General features: G+C 38.8%; 1 protein-coding gene across 1 annotated transcript in view; it reads left to right on the top strand.

The window, feature by feature from the left end:
* The first annotated feature begins 205 nt into the window (after positions 1-205).
* The window catches only part of Cntn3 (contactin 3), a 354,703-nt gene continuing 327,316 nt past the window's right edge, over positions 206-27,592 (top strand). Inside the window, exon 1 of the mRNA XM_034512693.2 lies at positions 206-245. The gene's annotated coding sequence lies outside the window, so the exon portion shown is untranslated. The remainder of the gene's footprint in view (positions 246-27,592) is intronic.

Below are 27,592 nucleotides of genomic sequence, written 5' to 3'. Positions count from 1 at the left end.
CAGGCAGCGCACCTTCGGCGCCTGCAGCAGCCACAGCAGCCTGGCGCGCGGTGGCGCCGGCGGCGGGCGGGCGGGCGCCGCGGGTCCGGCGGGGAACTGCGTGGAATCTTGCAGAACAGCGCGGACGGGGGCGCTGCGGCGAAGGCGGCGGCTCGCACGAGCGCGCACGGCAGCCCCCCGGGCTAGCCAGCGGCGGCGGCGGGCCGGGCCGGCGGGGCGGGCGCCTTGCAAGCTGGTGCAGCTAGGTAGGTCGAGGTTGTCCTCTTGCTCACGACTACAGTCTTGGCTCTGGGACGAATCACCTGCCTGGGAAACTTTACCCACTGGCTTTAAGGCTCCTCGGCCCCGAAAGTTTGTTTGCTTGGGAGATAGATGCACCTGATGGGTTTAGAGTAAAAGATGCTTCTGGGGCAGGTTTGCCAGGGGACATGATTTCCCCACTCTGGGGTTAGGATCGATTTGGGGATGAGACACCTTCTCTGGCCGAGAAGCTGGGGGGAAAAAAATGAAACCAATTCTCATTTTAAAAGAAGCCAGTTTGGCTAGTGAAAGTTGAAAGGTGAAAAAAAAAAAAGTTGGGAGCCCTGGGGAGGCTGAGAGAGAATCCCAGGGCATGGTTTCAGGTTCAGAACAAGATGTTTTCAGTCTGATGTTGTGGTCCTGACTTACAGATCTGAGCGAGCCAGGGTGTAGAATATGCCCATTAGCACCTAAGTTTTCTCAGCTGCGTTTTCTTTCCGCTCAGAAATGGGAAGCCTTAAGTGGAATCTCTTGTAGGTTTGTTCTGATAGACTGTAGTTCTTCTGCCTTGACTTAAGAGCTGGCAGGGATCTGGCTAACCTTATGTTCTCAGGAGCCCTGTAATGCTCACACAGAATATCTGAAAGCAGAAAACCGGGAAGTGCCAACCCAGGCACCCGGGTTAGAGTATCGGCACTTTCTAGATGGATTGTGCCTTACTTCCGATTGCATGAAATGCAAGGCTTCTGGGCTCTGCTTGTGCAGAGCTCCGCTGCTCCACAAGGGCTCACCAATCCTAAGGTCCTACCCAGGACTGCGCTCCCTTATTGATTTACAAGAAGGTGCGCTCAAAGGAATGACTTTAAAAACCAACTGTGCCTGCTCTGGTGAGGACAGCAAACCTCCGTTCAGAAGGGGATGGAAGCAGATAGCCCTCGGAAAGGAAAGGGGTAGACAGTTTCCTAAACCCAACCGAATATGTCCAGCAGCAGAGCAACAGAAAGAATTGGCGTGCGATGTGTGTGGTGTGCGAAGGTGGCCAGAAACCCCAGCTCATATGGGGAGTAGGTCAACCCCCAAATAATTTTAGAATGATTAAGCAAGAATAACTAAACACACATGCACAGCACAGGAGGATGTGTGTCGTGATTTCTGACTACCCCCACAAAGATGAATATCACACTAGGTGAGAAAAAAACATTCTGATCTGTAAATAGATTAAAACTGGGAATTAATAAGAACACCGAGTCAGAGTCCCTCAAAGATTGAAAGGGGGAATAATTGCCTTTCAAAGAGCTATTATAGTCTCAATAGCAAGTCAGACTTGTTACTTAGTTTTTGCACCAGTGGCTGCTGTTTGCAGTTTGCTAGCTCTAACCCGACTTTGCCTGCATCCTGGTAGGTGGTGTTAACCCTTTGTGTGGTGATTCCTGTCACGAGGGAAGAAGCCTGCAGGTTAAAGTCCACATGACTGAGTGTAACATTTGTGGAGTGCCTAATATTTGCATGTCTCCGTGAATGTTCTTGTGTATGTTCATAAAAGATATTTGATGAGACTGAGCCCATGGGAAATGTAGAGATGTTTGTATGCACATGCTCGGTAGAGTTAGGATCTCTGAATGCTTGCTTGACCGAGGTCAAGACTCAATAACACGTGTTTTTTTTTTTTTTTTTTTTTTTTTTTTTTTTTTTTTTTTTTTTTTTTTGAGGGTCACTACTCGCTAGCAAATTGCTGAACACTTTTACCAGCTAATGGTGAAGTTGCATGCAAGCCAGTGTTTCAGTGTAAAGGTGGATAGCAGGGAAATAGAAGAGATAATTGATTTGCAGGCTAATAGATTCAGGCAGTGGCGGTCTCTGACAATAGCACTCCAGTTTCTCCTGACTGTCTGGGGGTCACAACTGTCTATGTGAAGATGTGAAGGCATTCGGTCCAGTTCTCCAGAAGGATTCTAACTTTTAAATATCCTTCAGAACACAAGTGGTCAGCCCAAGTGTTTCTTAAAATAGCAACAAAATATTTAATAGGAGCCAAGTGCCAAGCAATTTGAAGCAGAGCAAAGATTAGCTGTAGACAATAAGCTGTAGCCTTTGAGTTGCTGGTTTATCTTCAGTTTTTTTTTCTGTCACATTTCATGTATGCCTAGTTATTACAAACTAATAGCCTCTTCACTCTGCTAGCCAAATATGTATCTTTCCCATGTGCAAGTGTCCAGTCCCCTCTCACTCATTCAGTACACACCTGCTAGTTCTGTGTTTGCTACATAATTTAAGTGTCCAACTTGAAGTTCTCATTAACTTCTAATACATTTGCCACTGAAACAGTATATAGTTATAATTGGCCCACTCAGACAGCCAGATCTGTATATCACTGTATTGTGGCAGAACCAGAGAACAGAGATGCTTTGACTGGCTCCAAATTTTCTAGTTTCTCAGTCACCATTCAGGGTTCACAGCAGCAAAAGTAGGTTATGTGTATGCAGTAGGAGACAGGGAGAGGACATAAGGACTCTCTGTTGCTATGCCTATTTCTTTAAGGTTTCTGTTTTGGTCAACCTCAGAAGTTTATAGGTAAGCTATTTGATCTTTGCCATTTTTTTTTTTTTATTGAAAGTGAACATACCTAAGGAACTTTAATATACACTATGTGTATAAACATGATGTGTGTGTGTATGTGTGTGTGTGTGTGTGTGTGTGTGTAATTGAGTGGTTAGCCTTGATGGATGATTTCTCCACTTATGCTTGGTAATCGTGCCTTAGATAGCATCAATTTTGGAAAGGTGTAGGAATACGGACTACCAGAGAGTTTAAGAATTTCTTTGAAAATGTGTTGGTGAGTTCTAGTTTGAAATCTAAAAGGAGCACTGGTCCTAAGGGGCTTCTGTTTACAATGTCTCTCCACCCCAGCTCCTGTGTTTCTATACTCATTGGGAACATATCTTGGAAAATTTGTTTCTGAAGAAATGCACTCCCAGGCTGAAGCTTAGTATGCCAAGTTTCAATCCATAGTACATTTTTATTTTTCTCCTTTTATGTACATGGTATAAACAAGAAATAAGGGTTGGTAATAGAAGTACTGGCAGAACTTTATAGCATTTCAAACAGCTCTGCTACTCGGAATGTAAATGTTTGTAGAATCTTTACTGTGCAAGAAGCTCTCTTGCAAAGAGTGAGGGGGGAAAGCTCAACTGATTTATTAAATAGGATAAGATAATTCAGAAGGTATGCATATTCCTCATTGCAGACATATTGGCATTTGGAAAAATAGATTATATCTGTTACAGCAATTCCACTGCATTCTCTCAGGTGCTGTTAAGGCAGGTTGTAAATTTTGTAAAACAGGAGAACAAGTTTCTCTCATTTATTTTCTAAGTCACTTCACTTTGATTATCTTTCATCTGTTAAGACATGAGATCCTTGCAACCAACCTACTTTACATTACTGATAAATGAGCCTGGCGATGTATTATTTTAATAGGGTAGAGATTTCCAAGGACTGTTACTTTACATCAGATATTTCTGCTTGGAGAAACTGGAGCATCAGTGTGCTTCAAGTCTTTTGATTTAGACTCTGAACTATTCCTCTCATTTGCCTCCCTTCATCTGTCTCCACCTAAACCGTCCTGCTCCAGATCACCAAATTCTTCCCTGGGGCCACTACTTCATGTTCTCTGTCTCTTTTCAACTTGGTCTTCCATATCATTCTACTCAACTGGGACATCATACATACATACCTACATACATACATACATATGTTAAATTAGTATTCTTCTATATATATAATGTTTAAATGCTTTCTGATTGTACTCCAAATAAAATAAAATTTATTAAGGATCATCTATGGAGCTAAGTAGGATTTAAGTACTTACATCATGCTTTAGGAGCAAGAGCATCCTGAGTGACTTGGAGATGCTCACTTCTCTTCACCGCTTTGGAATGGTCATGGAGTGCTCATTCATAACAAGTGCATACTTTAACGTAGACCAGCCCTTAGCTCACAGTTTTGACTCTACAGACTCACCGAGGGCTCTTATGTTATGTGTCTAATGCATTCTAGGAATCCTCTCTAGACACTGTATGTTCATTTTCCCCATAGCCTTTCTCATCAAATGGAACTGTCCATTTCACTGCCTGATTCCCAGTGAGCATTTTGTAAGTCGGCCTCATTTCTGTTCTATGTACTTCCTTTTACAGTATGTGATTCACATTGGTGCTAGTCAAACCCATGAACACTGAGATTTTTGGGAGGGTGAGTTTACATCGTATGCTTGTAGCATCCCTGTGACCAAAGATCTTTACCAGGTGGTTCACATTCAGTAGAAGTCTTCTGTTGATCTTTGTAGTGTTCTTCCCGTCTCACTGGTACCATATCTTAGGTCTCTGAGATATCTGCTCTTTCAAACGCATCATGTGTAAGTAGAGTTTATTTTCAGTTTGGCTTTGATGAGTCCTTCTCTTCTTGTATCTTGTCAGAATCATCTACCCAGGTATCCTCAATATTCTGTCGAATTGTCTGCTTCCTTTGTTCTTGTAGCTGTCAATACAATGGAAACACTCTGTATACGTGTGTTACTTTGTGTTAGGCCAAGATCTAAACACTTCTTCTACCTTTGTACCTGACACCAAAAATAAACCTGGTTAAGAAGTAATCTCCACATTTTGTCTTGCTTCTGGTCTGTGTGATCCTAGAAGCTGTATTAAGCCACGAATTCAAGTATTTGGGTCACTGGATACCTCCCTGCTGAGATAAAAAGAAAAATGCTATTGACACAGCCTATCATCGTATGACTTCTGTATGCTAATTTTACCCTGCACATAGCCTTCTGGCTGCGAGGGGACTTCTTAAACTTTTCTTAGAACTGAAGTCCTTTCCTGTTCCTTTTGTGTGTCTAAACACATAGGACTCTGAAACCATGTAGGATTTCCAGTCTGCTGCACTTATCTTCCATTTGAATTCAGGTTAGCCTGACCTTTGCAGGGAAGCCTTTACTTCTAGCCCTACCATTTGGCAGGTGATGCTGACCCATTTGGTCCCTAGTTGACTCGCTTGCCTATAAAACCACTGAGACTTCTGTATTCAGCCATTCTTAAAAAGCACTTAGTTTTAAGGAGGATGGACTATAAGTTAGTATTGTAAAATTGTTTAATATCTGCCTTTTCTAATATTCTGGAGCAATACATCCATATTAAGAATTAGTTAAATATCAGTGTAATTAAAAATCTACCCTCTATTATTGAGTTCGGCTATAGTTATATGGGGGCTCCTTAAAGTCATTTAGGTGTAAACTTGAAGACTTTTTTACTTAATGAGGTTTGTGAGTGAGAGGAGGTCACAAGTTGATAGCAAATGATATGATTAGAATTTAGAAAGAAAGAAGAAAGAAAGAAAGAAAAGAAAAGAAAAGAAAAGAAAAGAAAATCCTATGATAAATAGAATTTTCTATAAAGTAAGAATAAGCTAAAGGGTCTATGTCCTGGATGTTGGTCTTCTTACAATAATGATCTGATTTTAGTGGATTAAACCAATTCAGCAGTCTCAAAATTCATTTTATTTTCATAAAATATGAACATCTGCAATGAACAAGTAAATGACTGAATCACAACAAATCATAAGTACGTCTTGCTAAACAGTAAACAGATATTTAGGAATGAGGGGAGGCTTTGTGGTTACACTGCCTCAGCAGTCATATGTTCATCGGGAACCCCACATCCTGTAGAAATGTTACCATTCTCTTGTTGCCTACTCCTGCATGTTTTTGTGTGCTGGAACATGTGTGTATGTGTACGTGAGAGGTCAGAAATCAGTGTCAGATGTCTTTCTCAATTGCTTCCCTTACAGGCAACTTCAACATCAAAGACATTTTTGACAGGTGTTGTCTCACTGAACCTGGATCTCACAGATTAGAATAGTCCTGCTGGTCAGCAGGCTCCCAGGATTCTCCTGTCTTTGCCTAAGGCAGTGCTGGGTTTATGCATACATGCCTTTCTGGCTGGCTTTCATGTCACTGCTGAGTATCTTAACACTTTGCCCACTGCGCTGTTTCTACAGCTCTTGTTGTCTCCCTGCAGAAGCATATTCTTGCCCTGCTGAGCTGACAGAGATTTTTCAGTCCCTAGAAGACCTTCTGAAGCATCTCAGAGATGAAGCTTCTTAATCTGTGTTTTGGCCAAAAAAATTAAATAATTATAAGAGAAAAGTAGCATATATCACAACATGAGTTGTATCTGTTTCTTATTCAGCTTCCTCAGCTAGTTGCTGTTAACCAGAATATAGGCAAAAAAACCAAACAAACAAACAAAAAAAAAAAAAAACAAAAAAAAAAAACCAAACAAAAAACTATTTAGTTTTCACCATTTTAGAAACCTGGACTCATGAGAGTATGAGGAGCGTTCTGTGGCCTGTATGGATTCTCATACCTAAGATTTTGATTTAAAGAACAAATATCTCAAGAGATAGCATTTTCATGTTAGCAGTCACTGTTATATATTTTTGCAAATGTCTTCTCAGTTTGGAGTAATCCATTTCCATATATCTTTTCTGTAGAAATATTTCTGGTTCTTAAATTTCATGAATTCTCTCACCTTGAAGCTGCTGGATGTAAGAGTAACCGTGGAAATGAAAACTGTAAGAATTTTATCAAACTAGACATGACATTTGGGCGGTTCTCTGGGGTCATCAGAGAGAGAATCAGGGTTGATTTCCCAAAATGCATTTGCAAAATTCTGCAGGTAATAAACATTTGTTTATACGATCGGATCTGGGTAAGTTTTTCATGCGGCCAAAGCTAAAGTCAAACCGAATCTTCCTCTGCATGTTCTTACAGGAACGGTCCAATTTTCTTTCTTACATGGAAATAGGCACGCTCTAAAATAACTTAGCACATTGCAGAAGATGGTAATGACATTTTTCTGGCAATTAAAATCAACCCGAACAATATAGCTAGTGATCTGATCTGATGTATGTTACTCACTTGGCCTGGCCCCATCCCTGCATGTAAAGCAGCAGAGAGTGGCTGATTATGAGGCATCAGCCCTAATTCTGGTGAATATTCGAGAGCTGTAGAATACAGATAAGGCATATTTGTTTCAGAATGGGGTGTGCCTGGCAACACTTCCTCCCCTTTTCCCTACTTATTCCCTCCGTCTATAGAAACACTTACATTTGTATGTATTAGACAGTTTAAGTCATTTTTTCTCTGCTCCTCTCCATGAATACTTGCTAGGGTTCCTTTTTTCTTGTAAGTGCAGCTAAGTGAAAGCTTTGTGTATAGCTGCAGGTTTTTTGAAATTTGAACACCAAAGATTCTCTTTCTCATTCCATGAAATAAAAACATTCTCTTGTGCCATGTAAAGGTAATCATATTTGTATTTAGTGTCAACTTATTAGACTATTGCACTGATGTTTAGCAGTACTTTCTTCTCAGTCATTTTGAGAGTGTTTAGTGGCATTATTGGTTTTGAAAATAACAGAACCCTCAATGTATGAGGTTTCTTTTGGGGGGGGGCATGAAACCCATCACATATGGTGTGAAGATACTCACAAGTAGAGAGCATATTTCCATCTGATGAAAGTTTTTGGAATACAAGACTTGGCTTCTTTTAATTGAACAGCATCAAGATTGTTGCTCTGAGATCCTTGAATAATATCTTTTGTTATTTTTGTAGAAATTACACTTGAGGTCTGTCTCCTGAGTCTTGACTTTTTATTCTTCAAATGTTATAACACGATAGTTTTCTTGTTATTCTTCTTTCTACCCGGTGTTGCTCTTCAGATGCCTGCCACGCCACTTCACACACATATTTATGCATATACATGGGTATGCAAAAAAATGCACAAGCTAGAGATAAGAATGAACCGGTGTTAACTACAAATCATAACATTTCTAAGGCAAGATATACCGATGTGTTAAACTGTCCAGACAGAAGAGATTCAAGTCGAATGATGAGGTGACATATTGGATCATTTCAGGATTCAAACAACCCCATGATGTTTAAAGAGAGCCAATTTCTACATCTAGTTATTTTTCCTCCCCTCCAGCTAACTCTGCCCATCCTTTCCATTTTTAGCTTTTCTTTCTTTAGGGTCAAATTTTAAATCATGCCTTTTGTACTGACCCCTAAAGGATTAGTTCTTTGAATTGTCTCCTATTGAACATATTGCCTATGTTTGTTTGTACAGCAATTTATGGTGCAGAAGAATGGAAGGACAATTTTTAATTTCCATCTTCAGGGAAGCATGTGTTCAGTAAACAATGAAACACAGCAGCTTGGTGGCAGACTGCCTATAAGGATAGGACAGGCATAACATCCTCTGCTCTTTGCATGATACTGTGCTCCTTCCTCCTTAGGTCCTAAGAGACTAGGTTGTTGGTGTTGACAGTAGTGGCCTACGCTGAGTCACCTTGTAAGTAGCCTTGATAGTCCTTTTGTAGTCTGCCAACTGATAGTGAATAGTCAGAACCTGGTAGAGTGTGGCCTCCTACCCGAGCTGCGCTGTCAGGAGACTGTGCAGCCTCAGTTAGAGCACAGCCAGCAATCAGAGTGCTTCACTGAGCACAGTTTGCATCGAGAATCATCAGAAAATTTGAGTTTATTTAAACTGCTAAGTTTTGAGGCGTATTTTAGGCAATGGTAACATATATAACACACATAATTTAACATAAATGCACCTTTCTTTAAAGGTTTTTTTTTTTTTTTTTTTTTTTTTTTTGGTTTTTCGAGACAGGGTTTCTCTGTGTAGCCCTGGCTGTCCTGGAACTCACTCTGTAGACCAGGCTGGCCTCGAACTCAGAAATCAGCCTGCCTCTGCCTCCCAAGTGCTGGGATTAAAGGCGTGCGCCACCACTGCCCGGCTCCTTAAAAGTTTTATTTTATAACTTTGAATGTTTTTTAAAAAATGTATATTTATCAGCAGCATGTTGAGCTGAAATTGCACACATAGTAATTAATAAATTAAAGTAATTAACATACATAGTAGGTTACACATTTTTGTGGTAAGAATACTTAAAATCTGGTAATTTTTAAGTACATTTTTTTAAATGTTGGTGTATTGTACAATAGATTTCTTAAAATCATTCATCCTGTCTAGTTAAAGTTCTGTCTTTGGACCAATGTCTTCCACACCTCTACACTTTGTCTGGTAACTGCTCTATACTTCTGTGAGTTTAACAGTTTTTACTACAAGTGAGATGATGTCATAGTTTACTTCCTGTGCCAGGCTATTCTCACTTAACATGTATATTCTTCAATTTCACAAGTACTCTTGCAATGACACAGTTTTCATTTTAATGCTGAGCACTATTTGTGTGTGTTTGTGTGTATGTGTGTTTGTGTGTATGTGTGTTTGTGTGTATGTGTGTGTGTGTGTGTGTGTGTGCGTGTGTGCATGTATATATGTGACATTCATCAAGGAATGGACATCAAAGTTGATCCCTTGTGCCTTGTGACTTGCAGCCTTGACTATTGTGAATAACACTACAGAGTATCTAAAGGTACAGTTATCTCTTCTATATATTGATTTCCTTTCACATACTGGCATGTTTCAATATATGTATACGTATATTTCCATATACGTACAACATATCGACAGCAGTGGTGATAACTGTATATTTGAGGAACATCCATACTGATTTCCACACTGATGGAATTAATTTATGTCCCAATCAGTGGTGAGCAAGGCATCCCCTCTGTTTTTGTCCTCATTCACTCTACTTTTGTTTAAATATCTCACACAGCTTCTATGGAAAATAACAGGATATGCTTAACTTGCAGGTCTCTGTCTAGTTTATGCTGAGCATGGTTGTCTTGCTCATTGTCTTGTGGTTTTCAATAAAAAGTTTTTTCAGATCACTTGTTAATTTTAGGTCATAAAATTGGTTGCCTAGTCATTTAGTTCTTAATTTGCCCATGTTTTATGCATTAACCCTTAAAAGTCTTAGCATTTGCAGATCTTATTTCCATTTTGTGCATTGTCACTTAACTCTCTTGAAGTTTTATTGGCTATACAGATTTTCTTAAACTTACATGTGCTTTACTCTTTTTTGGAGTTATATAACCCACTGTGACTGAGATTTTCTCTCAGGAGTTCTGCCATAGTTTTGGGTTTTTGGACCTTATGGTTGAATCCTTGATTCATTTCGAGTTGATCGTTGGCTGAGGACATTGGGCCCTCACTTTATTATTATCTGTGTAGATATCAATGTACTCAAATCATAATGGGTGAGACTGAGATTATCATTTTGTGCCTATGTATTTTTAGATTTTTATGTCGGAAATTGAATTTTCATAAGTCTTGAATCAGGTCTGTGCATTCTTATCTATGAAGTGTTTCTCTGTGTAGGTTTGTATATTAGCACCATGCTGGTTTCAGTGCTGTAGCATTGTAGTGTGTCTTTAAAGTCAAGTAATTCGATACTTTCAGCTCTGTTCTTTGTGGTTACAATTGATTTGGCTATCGTGGGGGGGGGGGGTCCCTTGTGGTTTTCCATAAATTTTATTATCTAAATACATAGTTTACTTTTTAGTATTGTTGTTCTTAATATTTAGTAATATTTCTCCAATCTATGTAATTCAATATCTTTCTATTTCTTTCTCCCATTTCAAATGTATTATTATATAAATGATGCTTTTGGTGGATTAAATAAATATTATCTTTCTTGATGCTGGATATCTTCTTGTTATAAATAGTCAGCTTTGGTTTGGATAGCATGCATCTCGGAGTCTCAGTGCATTTTAACTGCAACCATGACCCACAGTCTTGTGTGGGATCTATGGGTCTTTTGAGGATGGACACAACTTTCTTCCATGAGGTGGATGAATTGTACACCTGTTCTATATGGCTTCACATTCAGGAATCCAGGATGAAGTTACGTTTCAGGTTTCAGTAGTGGGTGCTATCACCCTCAATCTAGAATTACTAATGTTAGACCAATGGTACTATGCCTTGCTTGGAATACATTCTGCTGGTTGCTCATAACCTTGACTTTCTCTGAAAATTTCCCTTTGTCTTAGGGAAAGAAACTTTCTTAATAGGCATATGAGGTGGTGGGGTGGGGAACAATGTGGGGTGAAAAGAGGGGTTATATGTTGATGGTGACCTTTGACCAATGGATGCTTGGACACAATTACCAGTATTGCTTCAATTTGGGCACTCTGAATGGTTCTTTCAGCCCTTGGGTGCTCTGATAAAATTGCTTTAAGTTTTAGCAGCTGCCTGTTCCTTTTCATACTTTCAGCTCCACATGCTTCTTGTGGTTGTTTCTGAAAACTACATGCATCCCAATCTCAACTTTTCCTCTCCTCATCTTTCTTCATCTCAGTGTCGCTCTCTGTGGAATCCATGTTAGAACAGACTCTCATCTAGGTTGTACTAGTCTCATTGCAAACTGTATAACCCTAAGAGGCTTAGATAAATCATGCAAACGTTTTAGAAGCATGGATTAGAAATAGTTGCATAACAGGCATATAGGCAATCAGAGCAGGGAAGGGCAAGTAGCTATTTCTTGACATTAATAAATTCTCATAAAGTCTACCTCTGAGTATAATACACATGAAGTATACTCTTAGTCGCATGTACAAACAATTTACTTGCCTACTCTACCCCAGTCTGTTTCATTTTGCTACAAGGCAGATTATGTGATTCTGAGTGATTAGTAACACAAAGGATTTCCTAGGCTCAAGGTTGCAGAAGATCAGTAGTTAAAGTATCTACAATTTATAAAAGGTTCATATGGCTTCAAAATATTGCAAGAAGTATTATGATTTTATGATAGATTCTTCATCTAATGGCAGGTTTTTTTTTCTAGAAAAAGCTAATGTGCTAATTACTGGCATTTGAGTTTCACAATTTAATTAAAAAGAGTGGAGTGGGGCATGAGAGTGGAAAAAGGGAGAGTAGCTGGGAGGGGCTGGAAAGAGGAAAAGAAAGGGGAGAACGTGGTGCAATTCTCTTTCAATGAAAGCATACCTCAAAAAAAAAAAAAAATCAAACCTCACTGTGTTGCTTGGGCTAACCTTAGATTCAGGAAACTCTAGCCTATACCCCCCGCCCCCCCATATAGCTGGCAATATAGATGTGTGCCGTTTTACCTGGATCTTCTAGGAATTAAAGCCTTTGCTACATTCTTGACTATGTCTTACACTCTGCAAAACTGCAAGGATCACAGAATGGATAGATCACAATCTACCTATATGAACTCATTATTGCTACTATAATTCTACACAGAAAACAAATCCACAAAATGTTAGTAGCTTGACATGAGGAATGTATGCAGCTCTCTGTTGACCTAGGCTCTGCTACACTCAGGCTTAATCATGAGTCAACTGAGGTTTGGACTGGACCAATTTACTTTGCTGGAGATGGGTCTGGCTAGGTTGTTTTCACCTGTTTCTGGCCTATGGATAAAATTCTCTGATGAAAATTGTTTTTATACCATTTACAAAGACAAAAGTGCACATGGTATAGATCCTGTTATCTTGTTTGCCAGTGGAATTTCATCACCTCTGACTCATTCTGTTGACCATGAAAATAAATATGATCAAACTCTAATGCAGGAATGAAGAGTGATCCTTTTTTAGTTGGAAGAACTATAAAGACATGTGGCTAAAGTTGTAAATATAGGAAGGGATGAAGAATTTAGGCCAATTATGCAATCCGCCATGCCGCTAAACCTCATGTCCATTTAACATTATAAATGACCCCTGGATATTAGTTGCCTTTCAAATTAGAGACAGGAAATGTAAGATGTCACTTTGTTGTCCATGAATGAATTGTTACTTTTTAATTGCTTCCTAAATAAAAGAGACATATGCAAGAAGGGAAATACATGTTGAACACTCTCAGAGAGTACTTGAGCCTTTAAGAACTGACATTTTCTTTTTGGTATTATTGTTTATTACTTAATGTAGGCAAACTGTGTCTACTACTTAATATTCTATATACTTAATACTCTAGCTCTTTGTGAAGGTGTTAGAAATCTCAACTTAGGTTCACATACTTACAGACCAAGTACTTTACCCACTAAGCCAAATTCTCAACCCCTCTGTTGCTTTTCTTTTTTCCCACCTATATTTATATTTAGAGTCTTTTAAAATAGTTTTCTTTATGGCACTCAAATTTCAACTCTCAGTTTTCTCTCTTGTATCTCTTTAGCCATTACTTTACTTTATCCGGTAGTCTAGAACTGCATATTCACTTGGCATGACTACCGTTCTGGAAGGTTGGGAGAATCTGGCTCTCAGCTGTCCTATTCATGGAGAAGATTGGCTTGATTTGCTTTGGCTAATGTATTGTGAGTCTCTTCCTGTGGTGGGTGCTTGGTTCTTTTTCTCATATAATGCATAGCTGATGAAGACAAGCATTACAAAGAGTGCCTGTGAGCCTGGGTCCTGAGTGGCTGCCAGGAGCAGAATACTCCATCAACTTCCTGTGTGCATAAAAACAAGCAAGACATGAATGCCATTTTCTCTAGTCAAAGAGAACTTTTAGGTCACTAGTTCCCTCAACACCAAGCTGTGCACTGACATACATAGCCACCCTGTGACCCCAGGTCACATACACCTCAAAGTAGCAATGCATGCAGTACAGCAATTGTAGATGACATCATCACTTTTTGTTTATTTAGTGTCTCTTCACAGAAAAAGACCTTTTCTTAAATTTAATTTTATTTTTACTTATTTACTTTACACTGCTCCCTTCTTGGCCACCCTCTCCCACAGTCCTTTCCCCATCCCCCTCCATGTTTTCACCGAGTGGGTGGAGGCCCCCCTGGATATGTCCCCCAACATGATACATCAAGTTTCTGTGAGACTTGGTGCTTCCTCTCCTACTGAGGACAGATAAGGCAGCCCAGCTAGAAGAACGTATCCCATGTACAGGCAACAGCTTTTGGCATAGCCCCTGTTCCGGTTGTTTGGAACCCAAGTGAAGACCAAGTTGCACATTTGCTACATATAAGTGAGGAGGCCTAGGTCCAGCCCATGTATGTGCGTATTTTTTTGGTTGGTGGGTTTTCAGACTCTGAGAACCCCAAGGATCCAGGTTAGTTGACTCTGTTGGTGTCCTTTAGAGTTCTTATCCCCTTCGAGGCCTGCAGTCCTTCCTCCTATTCTACCATAATGGTCCCCAAGCTCCATCCACTGATTGGCTGTGGGTGTCTGTATCTGTCTGAGTCAGCTGCTGGGTGGAGCCTCTCAGAGGACAACATGCTCCTGTCTGTAAGCATAATAGAATATTTTAATAGTGGTAGGGATTGGTGCTTGCCCATGGGATGAGTCTCAAGTTAGTCAGGTTATTGGCTAGGCATTTCCTAAGTCTCAGCTCCACCCCCAATGCCTGCATTTCTCGTAGGCAGGATACATTTTGAGTTGAAAGTTTTGTGGGTGCGTTTGTGTCTCTATCACTCTACTGAGGTTCCTGCCTGGCTACAGGAGGTGGCCTCGTCCAGTTCCATGTCCCCAATGTATCACATAAAATTTTGAAGGAGTAGGGAGGGACTCCTGCTAAATTATGTACAATATACATGTATGTGTGTATAAACGTATGAGGCCCATCAACAGCATTACCAAAATTACCTTATCTTTTAAATTCTTATATCCCCCTACTCTACCTAAAAGACAGCACTGGCATGAAACCAAATCATCGCAGGAATTGTGATAAAAACAAACAAACAATCAAACAAAGAAACAAACCCCTTTATTTGGAAGTGATGTGGAATTAACATGCAGCCCTTTTCCCCTACAGAAGAAATAACCCCTGAAACAGCCCGGTTTCCTCCAGCTTTCGTTCAAACATCTTCATCACAGGTCTCAGCTATCACAGAAGCTTCCGTTCTGGTTTCTCCTGCTCTGTTCTACATTCTGTTTTGTTTGTTTGTTTGTTTGTTTGTTATTTCCCAGCAGTCCTAGGGATTGAACTATGTGTACCATGTAGTGGAAGCAAGTGCACCAGCGTTGAGCCAGAGCTCAAGCCCTCGTTCTATATTACCTTGACTGTATTTCTATAACACAGAGGGTGTGGGGCTTTTAAATATTAAATCATTATAAAACATCCTTGGGTAAAGTCTAGATTAGTTGATGTGGATGGTAAGGCTTCTATGATTTAAGTCCCACCGTCTCCTTTGGCCTTATTCTAGGGACCTGTTACGTTGTCAGAAATTCACTAGCTTTTCCTGCCCAGGTTTCTGTGTTCACACTTACCAGCAGCCACTGCCAGGCTCTTCCCAATGATCTTCCCAATTCAGATTAGATGGTGCATCATTAAGAAAAGAGTCTTTCTGTCTTTGTCCCACATCGCTCTTAATACATGTCTGCTTCTCATGTTGAGCAGTATGGGAAAAAGATACTTGGCTTTCCCTAGAGGAGGAGCTCGGGGAAGGCTCGGAGAAATACTGAGCCAAGTCTAGCAATATGGTTCAGCAGTTAAAGGTACTCGTCACACACACATAATGGTACTTGAGTTTGATCCCTGATTCCATGGTGAAAGAAGAAAATTAAATAACTGAGAGTTGTCCTTTGATTTCCACATGTCTGCACTCAGAAGTACATGTGTTTCTTCTCACACATATAATGATAATGATAAAGAAAACAAACAATAAATAAGCATAATGAACAAAGGAAGAAAACTAATGAACAATCCACCCACTATTCACAGTGTGTTCTGGCTTGGGGTCCTTGAGATCAGCGAGTAATTAGCACCATTTATGTACTAAATCCTGAGCTAGCCACTCCAAATGAGTGACATGCGCAGCTTTCTTGTGATGCCGTGATTGATTACTTCAATATATTTACTTCTAGGTTTTTAGAAATAGTTTCCTGATTTTAAAAAATTGGTTATTAAGGCAGTTATATTATCTTTGCCATTTACTTGCCCGGGTGACAATTCTACATCATAAAATTTCCCTGAGTATTGGTTACCTGTGCTTGGCACACTATGGTCTTAGTAGGCACTTCATACCTCATTCATGCATAAATAATCATGTATTGAGTGGTTGATATCATTATATCACTTTATCATTATTTTATCTTATTGGTCAATGCATGATACTTCCATTAAGAAGTGCTTTTTCTTTTATAGATGAATATGCATTGCTGTAATGTATCTTATATTGGTAAATTGTCACATGCTTCTCATTGTACATTGACCCTTAGAGGAAGATAAGCCCCTTATATCTTAGATTCAAGTATGTCTATCTCCCATAATCATTTCTCAAGCATGCTGGCTGCCCCCACCACTTGCCTCTGTGATAGGAAGAAAAAAGAGAACACAGTTAATCATATTAAAAGCATGTGTCCTTGGGAAAGACTAAAATAGCTAGGAGGTAAGCAATTTCTCACTGGTTACTATAATTTAGCCCCACTGTGTATAGAAATGCTTGTGGTGGGAGAAAGAAGCTGGAAGCTTGTCTCTCTTTCAGGAGCATTGGCATAACTCAGCAGGGCTTCCCCAGTCAGTATCTGCTGAATGTTCTAAGTGTGCAATTTGATGATGTTACTTGTGCTATTTATCTGTTTCTCGCTATTTGTTCTTACATTTTTTTTCTTGCTACATTCTTAATAAAGCCATGCATTCAAAGTCAGAAGCATGGCTCTCATGGATCATTCTCCAGGTGGGGCAGTTGCTGACTACATTAAGGGATGCAACATATTGTGCAGATCACACAACACTGAGTTCATGTATACATGTATCCAGTATCTATTGCACATAGAGATACACAGAATCTCTGTAGCAAACTGTGCCCAGATTCTATGGTTTGCAGCACTTATTTATAATTAGGTTTTGTGTGTGGATTGGGGATTTGAGCAGGCTCTTCAGTATCTGTTCTTGTGCAATGCCTAGAATGGACAGGCAGTGAGAAAACAGGCATTACAAGGAGAGCCGCAATGCACAGAGCCAGACTCTAAAGAAGGGATAACTTACTTGTCAGTTTGGGGAAGATTATGGCTGAGACCTTTCCACATTGCTCCTTCTCACTTCCATTAAGCAATTCCCTTTTGCTCTTCTTTCTCTTGAATTCCCAATAGTGAAGGCTCTAAGGCCTTGTAAGACAGAAGCCTAGGTTTTCCATTGTTTCTCCTTTAACATGTTTTGCTAGCTTACACCTGTCACCAGGGCAGTCCAGAATCTAGAGAAGGAGTCATAGATTATGCATCCTGCTGGAGGCTAGCAAGGCTAAAGTAATCATAGAAATAGTTTGGCTTTTAATACTACAGTCTTTCTACTCTCGGGAAACTGCTAGAACTTCCATATGTTTCTGGAGGTCTCCAAGAAACCTGTAATGACTCCTGCTAATGCCTCTGCCTTGTGATTTACTGCAAGTGAACATGGCTTGTAAACCTGAAGTGGTTTCTAATTTTCTAAATGCTTACCCATCCAATTTTCCTCAGCACCAGTGCATTTATTTTTAGTATTGCAGAAGTTATTTAATTTTTATGATCAAGAACAATAAACAGAAATTAATCTTGATGAGGGAATTAGAATAAAAAGTGTCACCTGCAAAGATGGCTTTTAATACTGCAAGCTCATTTCCCAAGTGTCCTGATGATGTTTGATTGGCTTAGAAATTACCATATGCTAAGTCTGAATCCCTGGGAAAGAAGCTCCCTGGACTGCAGTGGCAAGCCAGCCGGAAGTCTTCTTCTGTGTGAGCCTGTTCTAGCTTCATCTGTTTTTAAAAATAAATGCCCTGATCGATGTCATGAATAATTAAGTGAAAAGAGTTGTGGGATTTGGGGCTGTTTTCTCTTTAGTAATTGTAAATTCCATTTCACAAAGCCACAGCTCAGTAGCCAGGGGAGCAAATTCTCCGTTACTCCTTATTTTATATATATATATATATATATATATATATATATATATATATATATATATATATATATATATGCCTGATAAATGAAACTCCAGAATGATTACTGCTTAGGGAAGATTTTTGCTTAGAGTGTGTTTTTTTTTTTTTTTTTCATCTGTATTAAATCATGTGAAGAGGTCTACATGTCTAATCCGCTCATTATTGTAAGGATAGTGATAAATATCTTGAAATAGTCCTAAATTATGGTTTTCTGGTTCAGGGCCTAAGCTAGTATTAATTCTGATTAGAATAAATTTATATACATATGATCAATACAAATTTTGATGACCAAGTTTTTCATATTGGACTTGTGAATAAAGCTATTATATAACCTTGGTTGGTCTCAGATGAAGTAAGCAATCAAAGATATCCTTGCACTTCAGATTCTCTTAACCCAACCTCTCAAGAGCTGGGATATCAGGTGTGTATCATATGCTCAGCATATATGAAGTGTGGAGGATGGAACCCAGCTCTTTGTGTATGCTCAACAAATGTTCTCACTGAGCTACTGAGCTGCATTCCCAGTTGCCACCACTTCCTGCCTTCACTAAGCTGTACATTTAGAATCCTTTATCAATGAAACAGATAGGCTGCTTCTTCTTTGTGCCAGGGTAATTAGGAGTATGGGCAAAATGTGATCACATTTCAGAGTACTGCTGTTTTTACTTCCTCAGTGAACTGGGATTCCTGCAGATCTTTGTCTGTACATAGATGGTGAAGGAGCTGACATCTGCCACTCAGAAGGTGACACCAACAGCAGAAGTATACTGGCTCCAGTCGGAGGGAAAGTCAGTGTGCAGGTTCATTGCACTCTCGGATTTTACATTCATTACCATACTTGAGGGCTTGGTTATTAGTTTTATTAATTGAATTTTGTCATTTATTGTGGACATTTTTTGGTTTGCATTGGTTAATCCTATTTTCTGAAATACAAAGTATAGTTTTGAAAATAAAACAGAGTGCTATATATTTAATAGTGCAAGAGATGGGTAGAATTGTAGCAAATAATCCTATCATCTGGCCATCCCATATGGCCTCCACTGGGACACGGATAGCAGATCTCTGAGTGTGTGCCTGTGCATTTCTTTTCTCCCTGGGCATGAGCTAGGGGACCAAAATGCTCTCTGTGCAGTGTTGTCTCTCCTCTTCTATGGGTTCTGTTTTTCACATTGTCAACATATTTCATTCCATATATCTCTCTCTTGCCACCTCCAAATCAAATTTAATTCACTATGTTCTCAGTTACTCCATATTGTGTGACTGGTGTGTGTGTGTTTTATTATAATATTGAAATTAGTGAGATATTCTCTCATTGTTGAGGTGGGCTTATTCTAAGCAACATCTATAGTAGTTGAAGCCATAAGCTGGTATAACTCTGGAAAGGATTAACAAAAAAGAAGTCTGGGGTGAGTTGGTTTTTGTTTTGTTTTTCTCCTAGTTTTACACCCTTTACTCTAGATTTTTAGAAAGTTAAGCTTACTGAGATCTGTTTACTCATTTGTAGAATTAATGTGCAGAATCAAAATGTCACGTCATCAATTTCTTATGAAATTAAAGCTCAACACCGTTTCTGGCACAGGAATGGTTGCTCATTGGCAATTATAATTAGTCTATGCAACTAAAAATGGTACATGTTCCAGATTAATAAAAACAGAGTCCATTTCTGGGCAAACTTTGATTTTCTATTGTTATTTAGAATTGAAGAATAGTTTGATTTTGGAAAGGTAAAGTTATATGTGATAGGTCTCATCACTGTTTTCTCTGTTTCCAAACAAGTCATCGTTGTACCAGACCCATTTCTGGAGAGAACACAAAGTTTCTTTTCTTTCAGCCACTGACATGACTTGAAATTCTGGAGAGATGATTCAGCAGAATCTGAGATGGAGCCATCACAAGCTCATGTATTATGTATGTCACACCACACAAAAAGTCATTAATTAGCCATGGTGCAATATAGACTCCTGTTCATAAATTGTTCTAAAGTCAAAACAAATTTGCTAAGCTACAAAACTCTCAGTTAATTTTCTAGTCAGAGTTTGTGTAACATCTTCCAGAAACAAAACAAAAACTTGACATCCAATAATGCATACATTAGAATATTGACTCGATTTGCATATTCATCTACACATTACCAAGTTACTTTATGGATATATTTATGTTTGGAGCATACTAGGAATTCGTTAACTACTGGTTTCAGGAAGTAATGCAAGGTAGCAGTTGTTGACTTAGTAAATTCCATACATCTGTAATGTGTAAACTTACCCCAAATGAACTTACTAGGGAGAATTTACTATCAAGGAGACACATAAACTCTATATTTGTTTAACATTTGAGAGAAATAAACCACCTCTGTCACCTGAAAGACTAGAAAGAATGCTTGTGTTGTTTCATTTGTTTTTTTAAGAGAATGATTGACTACATGGTGCATTTGATTTCCTTCTTGCAACATAATATTTAAAAGACATATATTTTTCCAGAGACTCATTTGAACTCCTTGTCTCAACGAATTAGTATTTCTTATCACACTCTGAGATGAGGAACCAGTGATCTCTGATCTCTTACTGGCCTCACTCCAGGTGGCCTGTCTCTGCCCTCCTACTCCATTCTTGATGCATCTGTGTTCCCTGCCTTCTCTTCTGCCTGATAGATAAGTGTTATTCCTGAAGGGCATGCTCGCTCAGCTCTTTGATGTCAAGCTCTGTGTCTGTTCTTCTCCCTGTCTCTTTTCTGAGCTCCACTGCCACTTTTGCTGCTGCTCTCTGTCTCTAGCTTCTCCTCTATGACTTTCTTCCTGTTAGACTCTGGATTTCTTTTCTGTGTCTGTGACTGTGCTTCCTTCTGGTTGTCTTTTATCTTTCTCCTTTTGTTCATTTTATTAAGGGCTTTTTTCAGCCTCAGTCTGGGCTGCTTCTTTTCTCCCTCTTTTCCCTTGGGGAGCACATCCTCTGTAGTTCTGGTACTCCTGCCTCCCGTCACCTACTGCCATCATCCTTGGGTGGAGGCCCACATTGATTGCCAACTACTCTCTACCATTGGAGAGGTATGTGTTTCCGTGGAGCTACACTTGACTCTGTCTGTATCTGAACTCACTTTTCTTTCCAAACATGGTTTATCTCACATTCTTTCATTTCTTTCTCAAGGCCCTATGTCTTCTCTGTCAGAGAGACCAGAATCCTTAGACTCCTCTAGACATCCACAGGTTTTATTCATTATCCTCCAATTCCAGTTGCTTATCAAAATGAAATCTTTAGATTGATCCTGAGATGTGACCTGTCACTCCCTGCTCGCCCCTACACACACACATACATTACAATGACCATAGCAGGTGCCTTTCCTCGTCTTTTTTCATAGCACCCTAGGTGGGCCCTTATGAATTGTCATAGAACACAGCTGCTTCACACTATTTTCTCATTGCAGAACTGTAATAGCTTCATGCTGTTTACAGAGAAATGCGAGGAATGGGGAAAGAGCTGTCTACCTGGCATTCAAGGCTTTCCACATCTCAACTAAGGTATTATACTTTCCCTTACTTTTAGCTTGGACTCTTCAAACTCCACATACTCATTTCATTTTGGAACACACGCATACCTGTGTGCACGCATACACACACATACACATAAGCACATATGGACAGATGGCTACTTGAAGTACATAAGAGGATTAATATTTCATGGTTTCAAAATAGTCAAAACAAAGTATTAGACATTGTATAGGTAGAAATATAAGGAAATTATTTTGCAGTATAGTCTATTGTTTTGATCTTTGAGTGTTTGGCTACAGCTTTCACAGAAGCAGTTTATTTACTTTATTGGATTACTAGGGCTTTGGATATCATTGTAATTAAGCTTGGATTTGACAGTGTAAGACAACAGTCAACAGAAATGTGCCTTTCCCCTCACGTTTGACACTTAAAGCAATAACTAAATATGTATATCTGCACATATGTGTAGTACTACTGCGTATGTGATAGCTGAAGATACCACCTAACAATATGGTAACAGTCAAGCTGTCAGATTCTTATGTAGGTAAATTTGCCGAGAGTTACATGGTTTTCCAAAATACTGGACAACTCTTGAAGACATGAACATTCCCAATTCAATCTTCCTTTGATTGACATGAGAATTAAATACTCATACATTAGTTCCGTGTAAATATCTGTGAGCTCTAGAAATGATAGATTTATTCACTTGAAAGTCACAGAAAACTGTGTTACAAGACATGCAGCCTTCACAACCTGCATTCTGTAAAGACAGTGATATATGCTAATGAATTATTCAGGAAAAAATGCCTCTGTAGTGTATGGCAATATCACTCTGAATAGATTTGCCCTTATCTGGAATGTTCTTGCATGTTTCAAAAGGCAGGGAGCTCCAAGAAGGCATGCCTCTGACCACCACACTGGTATCTCTTCCATGTCCTGTACATTTGCCTTTTCCTCTTCTCAGATATCCCCTGGGTTGGTTCCTCAATCACCTGTCTTCTTCTCAATTGCTAGTTTCTACATAAAGCTTGCTCTCTGAGCTCTTATCTGCTTAAGTGCCCAGCAGTGCTTTAGCATCTGTATTGTAGTTGTGTATGTTGATACTTCCATACATGTACCATCCATCCCTGTTTTAGAATGTATGTTTCTAATAGCAAACGTCACCTATCTGATCGAGCTCTGCTCCATGTGCCCTCTTGAAGAATCCAGGGTGAATGTCACTGGAAACAGTGAGACTGTGGAGCTTCACAGTGGTCATTGGATAGCTTTGTGTCTTCATCATTTCTGCTTACTTTGCTCAACTGTCAGTCAGGCAAGGCTAATTCTTCAATATTGCTCTGACTCAATACGATTAAAGCTGACATGCTACATACCCAATATGGCAGGTGAAAATTGCCCACCCTAATTACTCAAAGACTCATGTTGATAGGCACGTCTCCATCCTTGGGATGGTGTGAAAAGGGAACACAACAAAGGACATAGTTGGCTTTGGACTTCTCCCCCCACCCCCCAGGAGACACACGTCATCTCTGTTCCCAATTTATTAACAAAATACATTGAAATGAACGTGATTATGATCAAAGTCTCAATAAGAAAGAAAACCAGGAAGCCATCTACAAAACAGATCAGCTCTGATAGGATACAAAGTTAATTTTCGTTGTGTCATCCTTATCCTCATGGAGACCTGTCCTTGGATCTTTAGGAAAATGACTGGAAAAGGGAAATTCTCTATTTAAGTCCCATAGCTTGAAAGGGATCATGCTAGCAGGGGTCAGCTCATCTACATAGTAATAAGGCAGGCAGAACAATAGACCAGTAAATACCAACCACAGGCACTTCCTAATTAGATTTAAAATTACTTAAGAAAAGAAATATATGTCTCCCACCTCGTTTTTTAGTTTGCCTAGGATAATATTCAGTGCTGTGCTTTGCATTATACATTCATTGATAGGATTATGTTTGGAGAGATATATGTAATATATACTGAAATGTGTAATGGGCACTTTTTCAAATAAATTCACTGAATCCCAGGACCACCCTAGGAGATGAGAGAGTCCCTACTCACATGGACAGGATGGCAAGCCAGGCTTAGAGAGATGAAGAATGAACTAGTCTCAAAACTAGATAGTCCTGTAGCAGAGATGTAGCCTAGTGAGTCTAATAACTTGCGGTCGTCTTTATTACCTTGTTACTCGATACATATTCTTAAGTTTTGCTTCATACTGTGCAGTAAGTTGCCCATGTCTAATGCAAGTTTAAACACAGAAGGCAAACCTAAGAAGCCATTTTTGGGCAGTCTATTCAGCTAAAACATTAGCTGATATGCATATGTGTCCATACATTTAGGGGAATATTAATTCTGTATATGTATTATGTATATAAGTTAACATTCCTCACTTACTCTCATTTTATTAGTCCGTTTTGTTTTTGCTTGTTCTTCACAAAATTATCCTTCCATGTTTAGTTGGAAACTTGCCTTGTCCCTCCAGAAGGAAAAAAAAAAAAAGTTTGATAAATGCTTGTCTCAGATCTGGCTTCTGTAGAGAAAAAAACATTGCCCAAGGCTACACAAACCCCACTTTACTTGTCTCCTTCTGGTCTGGCAAGATAAGGATATTTTGTTTCTTCTTCTAGTTAGAAGACATCTAGCAGCTTGTCATAACTTGGGAAATCTTTGAGGAAATGAAGTTCTGAATGCCAAGACAGTCATCTCCACCTTATCCCACTGGCTTGTAGTCTGCTTGATACATCGTAATTTTAACAAGGAAGTTACAAGAAAAGAATTTCATACTGCGCCTCTGTGGAAAGGTGAAATAAAATAGAATACAGTTCTCATTTGTTCTGCCATAGCTCATTTTGACAGCTAAGAAAGCTATCTTAGATAGGCAGGGGGGAAAAAAACCTCATTTATCTGTATTTACCTGACATTTAAATATATATTTACATTATTAGAAATGGCAAAATTTTAAGTCAAATCAGACACTGGTTGGCTATTCCAGCAAGTTCTGTGCCAACATTGCCCTACCATATTTTGCAGGCAAAACATATTCTGGGTCAAAGGTTTTATATCTAGGTTGGTGTCCACCTTTCTTTTTCAATACCATGCAGAGTACCTTCCCTCACTAAAAATATTAAAACATAGGGGTAAAGGCTATGTAAGTACCAGCTCAACTTCTCTGTGGTCAAGGAATTGTGTGGGTGTTGTCCTCAGTAATAGGGCCCCAAAGTCAGTTTAGAGAAAGCAAACTTTTTTTTTTTTTTTTTTTTTTTGAGTCAGCATCAGCTTGGGTTGTTTGGAGATTTCTATAGAACCCTTGAGCCAACAACTCAATTGAATGCAACCCAGAGAGTCTTGCCTGGCTAAAGGATCACCTTCATTAATTCCAAGAAATTTCCATTGTACTGTTTCCAGACCGTCCTCCAAATGCCCCTGAATTCCAATTATATCTTTCCATACTCTCTCCTTCCAGGCCATCTCTCCTTAAATCTGATCATCCAGGCCCATGTTCCTGTTTGTACTTACCCCTAGTTTGCCTGAAAATCTCTCCAAATAGATCCATGTGTTCCCCCTAGAACTATCTTCTTCTCTTTACCTAACCTCTTTGCTTCTACAGCTTGAAACTTTGCCAGCTATGCACAGAGATGAGCAAGTGTCCTTGGGGCAGAGTGTAGCGTCCTTTGGTTATAAACCCAAAAGTGGTATCACTGGATCTTGAGGTAAATATATTTCCTGTTTTTTGATGATCTGCCATATTGATATCCATATTGGCGATACAAGTTTGCACTACCACCAGCAGTTCCGCCAGAGTTCCCATTGCTCCACATTCTTGCTATCATGAACTGTCACTTGTGTTATTGATCTTAGCCATTCTGACAGGCATTAGATGAAATCTCAAGGCAGTTTTGATTTGCATTTTGCTGATGGCTAAGGATGTTGGACATTTCTTTGTTTCTTAATTACATAGGTTTCCTCCATTGAGAATTCTCTTTTTAAGATATGTTCCCAATTTCAAATTGTATTATTATTATTATTTGATATCTATTTTATGAGTTCTTTATATATTTTGGATATTGGGGATAGAGTTGGTAATACTCTTTTCCCATTCTGTAAGCTGCCACTTTGTCCAATTGATGGAGTTGTTTGTCTTACAAAAGTGTTTAAGTTTCATCCATTCCCATTTATAATTTTTGATCTAAATGCTTGTGCTACTGGTATTCTGTTCAGAATGACTCCTCACATGCCAATACATTCATGGTTACTACCTACTTTCTCTTTTATTGGGGTCAGTGTATGTAGTTTAATGTTGAGGTCTTTGGCGTACTTGGACTTGAGGTCTGGGTAGCGTGATGAGTATGTATCTATTTGTATTTTTATACATGTAAACATCCAATTTAACTAGTTCCATTTATTGAAGATATTGGTATTTTTCAGGGTATATTTCTGAATTCTTTATCAAAACTAGGTATCCATTTGTGTGTAGTTTTATGTCTCTGTCATCAATTCTGTTTCATTGTTCAGCATGTTTGTTTCTTTGCCATTATCATACTGTTTTTGTTAATATAGCTACATAGTACAACTTGAAATCAGGACTGGTCAGACCTCCAGAAGACTTTATTATTGAGGATTGTTTTAGTATCCCATGATCCACCCACCACCTCCGTGCAGTTGAGAATTGCCCTTTCAAGGTCTGTTCGAATTTCCATAGGGATTTTATTGAATTTGTATATTGTTTCCTTAGGTGGCCACTGTTACTTTTAATCCTACTGATCCATGAGCAAGGTACTATTTTCTATATCCTCCTGTTTTCTTTCATTACTTTCTTCAAAGAATTGGTTTTTTTTGTTTGTTTGTTTGTTTGTTTGTTTTAATCATACAAGTCTTTCTCTTGCTTGGTTAGAGGTACTCCACGATATTTGTAGTTATTGTGAAGGGTGTTATTCCTGTATTTATTTAGTCACTTGTATAGAGGAGGGCTCCTGACTGTTTTTTGAGTTAATCTTGTATCCAGATACTTTGCTGAAAGCGTTTATCATCTGTAGGAGTTCACTGGTGGAATTATTAGGGTCACTTATGTATATTGTAATATCATCTTCAAATAAAAATATTTTGACTTACACCTTTCCAATATGTATCCTGCTTATATTATTCAACTGTCTTGTTGTTCTAGCAATAATTTAAGTAATATATTGAAGAAATATAGAGAGAATGAGCAACCTGGTCCTTTTTCTGATTTTAATGAAATTGTTTTGAGTTTCTTTCCATTTAATTAGATGTTAGCTATAGGCTTGCTGTAAATTGCCTTTGTTATGTTTGGGTATGTTTCTTGTATCTTGAACCTCTTCAGGACCTTTATCATTCATGAGAGGGTGTTGAATTTTGTCAAATGTTTTTTCTGAATCTAATGAGGTCATCATGTGGTTTTTCTTTCAGTTTGCTTATTTGGTGGATTATATTGACTACTATTTAGATGTTAAACCATCTCTACATCTCTGGGATGAAGCATATTTGATCATGGTACATGATCTTTTTATATATTCTTGGATTGGCTTTGCAAGTATTTTTTTTTCTCAGTATTTTTGCATCTATGTTTATAAGGAAAATTGGTCTGTAATTCATTTTTTGTTGTTAAATTTTTATGTGGTTTGGGTACATAGGTAACTTTGGCCTCATAAAATGAATAGGGCAGTTTTCCTTCTGTTTCTATTTCATCGAATAATTTGTGGAGTATTGTTGTTAAATCTAATTTGAAAGTCTGGTAGAATTTTTGCCCTGGGCTTTTTTTTTTTTTTTTTTTTTTTTTTCTTTCTTTCTTTCTTTCGGAGAGTAGGGGGGAGATTTTTAATGACTACTTTTATTTCACTAGGGATTATAGGTCTATTTCAATTGTTTGTCTGGCCTAGATTTAATTTTGGTAAGTGGTACTTATGGAGAAAATTATCCATTTATTTTAGACGTTCAAATTTTTGTAGAGGACAGATTTTTTTAAAGTATGTTGTTATGATTTCTTCAGTGTCTGTCATTATGTTTC

The sequence above is a fragment of the Arvicanthis niloticus genome, chromosome 9 (genome assembly GCF_011762505.2).
Source record: "Arvicanthis niloticus isolate mArvNil1 chromosome 9, mArvNil1.pat.X, whole genome shotgun sequence".
Taxonomy (NCBI): Eukaryota; Metazoa; Chordata; class Mammalia; order Rodentia; family Muridae; genus Arvicanthis; species Arvicanthis niloticus.
The sequence above is the reverse complement of the archived record's forward strand: the minus strand, read 5'-3'. Positions and strand labels throughout refer to the sequence as shown.